General features: G+C 54.7%; 1 protein-coding gene across 8 annotated transcripts in view; it reads right to left on the bottom strand.

Annotated features, from left to right (window-relative positions):
- The window catches only part of LOC108306138 (serine/threonine-protein kinase PAK 6), a 61,078-nt gene that overhangs the window by 31,539 nt on the left and 20,955 nt on the right, over window positions 1-8,584 (bottom strand). Inside the window, exons 1-3 of one of the 8 annotated variants that reach the window (XM_017530929.2) lie at window positions 5,613-6,226; window positions 4,966-5,175; window positions 4,742-4,824 (exon numbers count right to left, since the gene is read on the bottom strand). The exons of 1 other annotated variant lie outside the window; for it this stretch is intronic. The gene's annotated coding sequence lies outside the window, so the exon portion shown is untranslated. Of the gene's footprint in view, window positions 1-4,741; window positions 4,825-4,965; window positions 5,176-5,320; window positions 6,844-8,584 lie in introns of those variants that run through there. 6 more of the 8 variants (XM_037739413.1, XM_017530927.2, XM_017530928.1 and 3 more) reach the window with 6 other exon arrangements.

The following is an 8,584-nucleotide window of genomic DNA, read 5'->3' as shown; positions in this document are numbered from 1 at the left end:
AAAAAAAAAAAAAAAAAAAAAGAAAAAGAACTTGAGTCAATCCATTTATAAATTACTTAGATCTCTTCATCAGCGAGTGGCCTGGTCCGCAGGAGTGGCCCGGGTGCTGTGTGCAAAGTTTATCCCTGGGAAGCACTTGACTGACAAGCACAGGCTGGGCTGTGGTTTTGTGTCTAGCAGGATGCAGGGGGGATGGCAGGAGGCACCCAGGATCGAAGGGGACCTGTCTAGCCTCCCAATACATCAGGCCAGGCCACTTCTCCCAAGACATCAGTTTACCCAGCGGCTGTTGCCTGCTCCCGCAAGGGCCCCTTGAAAGCATGGGCAGCCTGGGTAGCAAGAGTCCTGGGCAGGCATTTGGGGATCCCTGGGCTGGAAACCGACACTGCCATTATTAGCTGTGTGGTCTCAGGACCCCCTTTCCTTCTCTGGACCTCTGCTTCCCACTCTAAAATCATGGGGCTGGATGAAACATCCTCCAGGGACTCCCTCTGGCTTGAATGTGCTACGGCAGTCTGAGACGGCCAGCTCCTTCCTGGGCAGCCTTTTCCTCCTTGGAGCTCCTCCCTGCTGACCTGGGACTGTGCTCCGGTGGCGCAGGAGGCTGCGGCATAACTGGTCCCCTCACTCCATCCACCCTCTGTGCTTTATTGCACAATTCCGTAAGCAAGGAAATGGAGGCTGGAGACTCTCCAGGCCAGGAAGCTGAACCACAGAACGAGTCCTCCCGGTTTGAAAGTTTAACTCTGCCACTGCTGCAGCCTTTAGGGTCCTGGTCACCAGGCAGGCAGCAGGAGGCCTTGGGTGAGGTGACTGGTTTGTTGCTCTTTCCTGAGTTGAGTGGGCTGGTCCCCACTGCAATGGGAACAGAGATCAAAACACAGCCCCAGCTGACCTGAGCTTTCTGGACCTGCTTCCCTGGACACCCAGAGGACCCCTCACCAGGTCCTTGACAGCCTGAAGGACACAGCTCTGCTTCCAGACCCTTAGCCAGAGGCCCAGGGAGCTCACTGCATGGAGGCTATGGGCAGACCAGAGCACAGGAGATTGCTGCCTGGGCTGAGAGACACTAGGGTTTGCTGACCGAGGCAGCACTTTAGGGGAACAGGAAGAACAGGTTGCCACAGAGAATCCACAGGTGTACAAAAAAAGTCATCACTGTCCCTGTACGTGGTGATGAGGTTTTGTAGGAAATCCTGGCCAGCAGTGGTGTCCCTTTGCTGGGGCCGAGGTGGTCGTGACTCCTTGTGTGGTTATAAGGGAACCTGTTTTCTCACGTGAGCTCCCCCAGCCCATGAAAGCCGGTCACGCTCTGGAGTTGCCTCGTTTTTCTGAGGTGAATAGACTTCAGGATTACCTTTCCTAAATTCACAGAATGGATAACCCTTTGTAGAAAAAACAGAAAGTCTCTGAGACAGAGCCTCCCGATTACTAGGCATTTCCATTTGCCAGAGTGGTCCAGGAGCCCACGTGCCCCGTCTGCCCCTCTGCCGGCCACACCACCAAGTGTCTGCTTTAGATGGGGCTCAGCAGAACACAGCTCCTTGTGGAGTTAGGGCCAGCATGTGACAAAAGCTTCCAAGCCCAAAAAGGAGTGGGGCCAGGGCCACAGCGGCACTCTTAATACCTCCAATAGGTGCAGCCACTTCAAGTCTAGACCCCAGAAGGAGGAGTCTCCAGTATTACTTCGAAAGCCTCAGCGGACAAACAATGTGCTATTTGGGAAAAAAAATAGACCTGGCATCATGTTTCTTCCTACCCTTCCTGGGCATTCTGAGTGCTTTCGTTTCTCCTCAGAGGAGGGTTCTTTCGAAGTCACCTCCTCCATGAAGCCTTTCCTGATTCCCCTGAACATGAAGGTCTCTCCGGGCACTTTGTTCCTCCAGTACCCGTAATCACCACATTGGTAACAGTTCTCTTTTGCTGAATATGTGCATGCCAACCATGCTGTTCAGAGCATTCACTTATCTCATTTAATCCTCTCAACAACCTTAACTCACAGGTACTATACTTATCTCTGTCGGACAGTAGAGGAAATTGAGACCCAGAGACATGAAGTAACTTGCCCGAGTCACCAGGAAGAGGCAGCCAGGGGCCTGAGGCTCACGCTGCTGACTGCATTAACCAACCACCATCCTAACAACCACCGTCCTGCCTCTTCCCGCCCTGGTGTCTCTCCCTGAGCCTGCTCTTCCTGCCTGCAACTGCAGACAGAAGCTGCTTCTTCCTTTGTCTGTCATCCTCAACTTATCTTTTTTATGTCCATCTTTATAAAGTTCTATGTGAACAACCATTGCCCAGTATTGGTGTAAACTTATAAGTTATCTGGACTGGATGGGTCATGGCTGCCAAATTCAGCGATGAGTCTGGGGCCCAGCGTGGGCAAAAGGACGCAGCCACCCGGGGGCTGATCGTGGTTTTGTGGCTCCACTTGTTTCTGGTGGGGCTGGCCCCATGCTCAGCTCAGCTTTTCCAACATTCTTCTGCTGCAGGCCTGTAAGCACCCCCAGGGCATGAGCTCTGTCCTGCCATGTCCACCCCCTCTTCCCACCACCACTGCTTGCACCTAGTGATCAGGCCATGGCTGTCATCTGCTTGGCAGCCTGTGCACCAGAACAAGGAGCTGCCGGGACCCCACACCCTGCCTGGAGGAGACATGTTCCCCTTTATCTCACGTGTCACTCTTCTCATCTTAGCCCTTCCTGGGCCCTAGGGCCGAGCTCTGATGGGGTGGAGGGTACCTCCTCAGATGGGGGAGCTTCCCAGGCCCAGGCAGACTGCTTGCCCTGGACAGGAGGGACATTGTGGGCTTCAGGAAGTTGAGAACTCATTCTGCCTCAGAAGCTTCCATTTACAATGCTCCACCCCAACCTGCTGACTAGTCCACCTCTTTCTACCTAGGGCCTCCTTCCTTGAGGCCCACTAGCTGCAGGCGGCCAAATGACTCCTGATGAGCTTTGCTGGGGTCCTTCCTGCTGCCCAGGTCTCAGGCACTGCTCCTGCACCCTGGCCTTCCTGATCAGGGTGGTAAGTATCTTAGAGGAAGGACTCTCTGCTTCAGGCCACAGGACAGCCTCCCATGGGTCCTTGCTGCCTTCTGTACCCAGGACACTGTGTGCGGTAGGCATCTCTGGGCCATTTGGGTGAGGAATGCAGTCTTTCGGCGTCTCAGCCTCTTCCCTGCCCAGTCCCCTGTGCAGAGGGCCTCTCCCATAGATGCAGGCTGGCATAAGAAGGCCAGCTGTCTGGAGTCCTCCCTGAGCCCTCAGGACTCCAGGCAGCCTTTTCCTTTCCTGCCCAGCCTGCCCTGGGCCCCACTCTCTGCTCCCTCCTGGCCCCGCCTGCTGCCTGTTGCTGGCCTGCTGTCTGCCTGGTGCTCAACACCCTCGTCCCTCTGTCCCCAGATGGGCAGCAGCCCTGCCCAGGTCTACATACATGGAAGACTCCCAGGGAGAGAGTCACCTTTTGTGAGGAAGCAGGAGATACCCCACAGCTGGGTCATTCTCCTCATCTGGAGCCAGGTATGGGAATTCATGGCGGGAGAGACACTTATGGGTTCCTCCTGACTCTGAGCCCATGTGGTCCTCCAGGGTGGGGGACTTTTTGGTCATCCTTAGGTGTTGTGGACAGAGCGGGGTTTCCTTGGCTGGAGACCTCACCCTCTCTACCCTTCCTGTGCCTGGCAAGTCTGGGAGGGCCCAGAGCGCTCACAGAGCTTCAGTCTGTCCTCAGGGCACTGGGCCAGCTGTGTAGTCCCCACAACCCACGCTCAGGTGCACGGAGCTTCCAGCCAAATCAGATGCTCCCAGAAGGGTTTCTTCTGGTGCCGACCCTTTCTGGACCAGGTCCTCTGGTCCACTAGGGCTCCCAGGTGCCACCTCCAAGCTTTGGACTGGGACAACTGCCAGGAAAGCCTGCCTGCAGAGGGGATTCCTTGCCTGGCCCAAAGGCCTCAACCCCAGCTAGATGAGCTCCCATGGGGCTGAATCCCAGGCCCGACAGCCCCTAAACTCATCCTCTCTTCCTGCAGCCCAGTTCCCACCAGAACCAGCCTCAGGAAGGCCCCAAGCAGAACTGCATCAACCTCTTGGTGTACGATGCCAGGGAAAGGACAACTGGAGCCTGCAGGACATTAGCCTTCTTCCTGGTGGGCCCAGTGTTTTATAGGCCCAAGCTCACTGGGCCCGATGTCCCTGAAGCTGACCAGGTCATCCTCCCTGCAGCAGAGGTGGGGAGCCCAAGGCCTGTGAGGAGTGACCACGCTTGGCCAGGCAGTTCCCTGAACCTGCCCTGATACTGAGTTTCAGAGTCAGAATCTGTGCCAGGTCATGCCCAGCAAAACGGTGTGACTTGGAGCCCGGGACCCAGCAGTATGCGCTAAGTATTTGTGGAATGAATATGCGAGGGAAATGTCCCTGAGGCGATAAGGCGAGAGAGGCCTTGTAGAGGGGTGGCCTGGTGGCACTGGCTTTGCCCAGAAGGTGCAGGAAGCACCTGCAGGAACAGCATATACAAGCATCTCTCCCTCTAGCTGGGGAGCCAGAGTGCAGCTGGGATTGGATTGTTTCACAGTCAATCTGGAAAGGGGGTGCAGGTTGGGTGGGGATAGGGCTCCTTGACCCAGGAACCCACAGCTGTGGAGTTAGCCACCCTGTACCAGATGGGGGGGCAGCCTGGACACCTGGGCACTCCTGTCCCTAACCCAGGAAGCCTGAGCATGCAGCGGCAGTGGGGACCTTACCGTGGCTGCTGCTTCTGGGCAGCGGGGCCCCACGTTCTCCACTGCAGGCTGGTGCTTGTCTCTAACCCAGGAAGCGGCACTCCCTTTAGGCAAAATAGAAGAAAAAAAAAAGGAAAAGAAACCTCAGTGCTTTTCTCTCCCAGCCTCTTCTCCTGAAGGCTCCTGGTTGGTGTGGTCCTGCCTCTGTGGGCACACAGCCCCCCTCCCTCCAGCAGCTTACTCACCGGTGTGCCCGCAAAGCTGCCAGCTGTGTGGGGGAGGTGGGACCTCCCCCCTTCTCCTGACACACACTGGGGCATGCCCTGTGGGGACCAGGGGCTTGAGAGTGGCACCCACTGGGTCCTGACTGTGGGAAGCCATGCCCTGGCCAGCGCCCTTCTCACTGAATGTGTCCCTGTGAGCTCAGCAGAGACGCACATGGGTGCTGCCTGGCCCTGCATGGGAGAGTGACAAGGTTCTCGGTAGGAAGCTGTTTCCTTGGTACCCAGGCCTGCCAGAATGAGGGGGCAGCTGATGGTCTGTCCAGCCCCCGGGTGATGAGCTCCCACCCTTGGCCAGCCCCTCCGGACGGCTTCCTACCTGGGCATCTTGCTGTGTCTCTGTCCTGTGCACCCAGACAGGGCCTGGGCCTGCCGGGGCTGGCAGCTGCTCCTCACCCTGCTCAGGCCGTGTGTCTGGCGTCCCCTCTCCCTGACGCCCATCTCAGGGCCTGCGCCCACCCAGCATCAATTAGGATAAACTGCTGTCAAGCCTCCAGCCAGCTCTCTGCTGGACCCAGCTGCTGCCCCAGCAGAGCGATGGCACACACCCCGGCTTACACGCTCTTGCACTCACACACACGTGGGTCCACGCCCAGCACGGAGCCACCTACCTGCCCAGGCCAGCCTAAGCCAATCCAGCCTCGCTCTCCAAATGCCACTCCGACCCCAGAAGCCACTCCTTTACAGAAACATCCCCGTGGGAGATGAGTTCAGAGCCAGCCCGGAAGGACTCCAGTCATCTCGAACAAGACCGCCCTTCTGTCCCGACACCTCCAGAGGACACACAGCGGCAGCCTGACCACCATATCTGCTATTGCACTCTGCCTGCTGCCACAGCCCCGTGGGCACCTCTGGCCCCCACAGCATCTTCCATATCTTTAGGGGGTGGGAGCAGACTCACAGCACGTCCCATCTTCCTGGAGCCCAAGGTAGGGAGGGGGGAGCTAGAAGGGGCGGGACTCAGGTGCAGCTCCAAGTTTCCAGCTCCCAAAATAATCAGATGCAAAGGAGAAGCAGGAACAGCTCGAGGCGGGTGGTGACTCAATGCCTGTGGGCCGGCTTAGTCACCTGGATGGCTGCTGGTGGCTCCTGGCACCTCAGGACGGGAGCAGCGCCCTCCCCCACCTGCCTGGACCCGCGGCTGTCTCGGGAGCGCGGCCGCGGAGCCCAGCGCCCAGGGCTGCGTGGCAGGCGCTGCCGCTCCACCCCGCTCCCGCCCATCAGGGCCCGGCGGCTCGGGCCGCGGCGCGCCCCTCCTCCACAGTTCGCCCCGGCTCACTTTGGGATTTCTCCATTAAATCCTCAGGCATCGACCTGCTCGTTTGGGGTGCCGAGCTGCTCCAACGTTGCTTGGCAATTTTGATATCGTCGGGGGTTGCCATGGGGAGGAAGGTGATGTCATTGACACAAAAAAACCCACTGAATTTACAAATCTGCTGGGGCTGGAGCTATTTATAAAAACACGTTTTTCTCTGCCTTTCTTTGCTGAAAGGGAGGAGAAGGAAGGGCTGCCTGCCGGGCTCAGGGTGAGCCTCCCTGCTGTTCTCCCTACTTTTGACCCCGAGAAGTCAGACTTCCTTGGCTGACCCCCACCCCTACCCCCAGAACTTGGAGCTGCGGATTCAGACCTGGCAGGTGCTGGTCTCAGCTGGTTTTGCTTGGAAGGCTGAGCGTAGCACGCAGGGAATGTGAGGCAGGGTGGGCGCTGGCTTCCTGGGTTGGCAGGGACCAGAAACCAGTTACTCATCCGCGTCCCTTTATTTCACGGCCCCTGGTCAGAAAGAGGCATTTGCTGGTAAGGCAGCTTGAGCTCTCTGTGTGACCCCCTGCCAGCAGCTCCCCAGAGTGCCAGGTGGAGCCCGGCCTTCCCAGTGCCATCCCCACCCCTAGCCTCAGTGTCTCCTCCACTGGCTCCTTTTCTTCTCCTAGTGTCCAATCGTGGGCTGCCCAGGCTCCAGGCCTGGTCCCCTGCTCATATCTCCCCACACTCAGCCACCACTCCCGTCAAAATCTCTTTTTTTCTGTGGCTCGCCCCAGAATCCATTTTGTGCCTGCCCCACTTCAGGCACCACCTCCGATGGCCCAGCTCCCACTGCCAGGACCTACTGCTACTGACAGCCAGAGGGAAGCCTGGGAGTTCTTGACTCTTCCCCAGTCCCTCATATCCAAGGTGGCACTCAACTCTACATTTTATTTTTGAAAACTCTTTCTTTCTTCTGTAGTGAAGCCCTGTGGTATTTGGTTAAAAACCCATACTCTGAGTTTTCAGTCTTGAGTTCGCATCTCAGCTGCACTGTTCATCAGTTTGAGTGACCTTCTGCATGCTATTGAACCAATTGAACCTCAGTTTCCTCATCCATAAAATGGGGATGATTTCACCTGCCTCACAGGGCTGTGGGAATTAAATGAATAAAGCTTCTGCTCATTTTGATCCCAATAAATATTAGTTTTTATCCACCCACCCACTGGTGGCAGGTTAATCTTCACAAACCATGACCCCAGACACCTTCTGTGCAAAGGTCTCAAGCTGCAGGCATTGACATCTTGATTGAACGCAGTGTTAGATGTCCTGGCACTAAATATAAGAACTTCAATTTGTGGTAGACATGAAACATTTTCCCTTTAACTAGGTTATCAGTTTCTTTTAGAGAAGAACTCGGTATTTTTCTTTTTGTATCTCCAGGTAATTCTGTGTGTAAACTTAGTTATAAATAATCCACTTCTGCTCTCTCTCACTAACAAATAATCCAGGAAATGCAAACTAAAACAAAAGGGATATGCCACTCCCTGTCATCACGCAGGGGGAAAACATATGGCAGGTGGGAGAGTGAGTTGGTACAGTCTTCTTGGGGGGGCATTTTTATAGTCTTGACCAATATTTCAAAATGTGTACGTACTTGATCCAGCAAATGTACTTCTAGGAATCCAAGTTAAGAAATAGTTGCATATCAGCCTGAAGATATTCGTATAAGAATATTTACTTGGCTGGGCATGGTGGCTCACGCCTGTAATCCCAGAACTTTGGGAGGCTGAAGCAGGCACATCACCTGAGGTTGGGAGTTCGAGACCAACTGACCAACATGGAGAAACCCCATCTATACTAAAAATACAAAATTAGTCAGGCTTAGTGGCGCATGCCTGTAATCCCAGTTACTTAGGAGGCTGAGGCAGGAGAATCACTTGAACCCGGGAGGCAGAAGTTGTGGTGAGCTGGAATCGTGCCATTGCACTCCAGTTTGGGCAACAAGAGTGAAACTCCATCTCAAAAAAAAAAAAAGAATATTCACTGTAGCACTGTTTGTACCTGCAAAAATTGGAATTGGAAGCCACCAAAATATATATCAATTAGGCAGATTAATTGGGGGGTGGATTAATACAGGATGGTACATCCCTATGCAATGAAATATCTACAGCCTTAAAATATGAGTTTGGTCATCCGTATGTATGAGGAAGGATGACCATGATAGTTGAGAGAAAAGACCACGTTGAACAATGTTAACTTGAAAATATGAGATGGCATAATCTCATATAAGCTTTTTATTTAAAGTTATTTCTTTCTTTTTTTTTTTTTTTTTTTTTTTTT

The sequence above is a fragment of the Cebus imitator genome, unplaced genomic scaffold, assembly GCF_001604975.1.
Source record: "Cebus imitator isolate Cc_AM_T3 unplaced genomic scaffold, Cebus_imitator-1.0 Scaffold70, whole genome shotgun sequence".
Taxonomy (NCBI): domain Eukaryota; kingdom Metazoa; phylum Chordata; class Mammalia; order Primates; family Cebidae; genus Cebus; species Cebus imitator.
The sequence above is the reverse complement of the archived record's forward strand: the minus strand, read 5'-3'. Positions and strand labels throughout refer to the sequence as shown.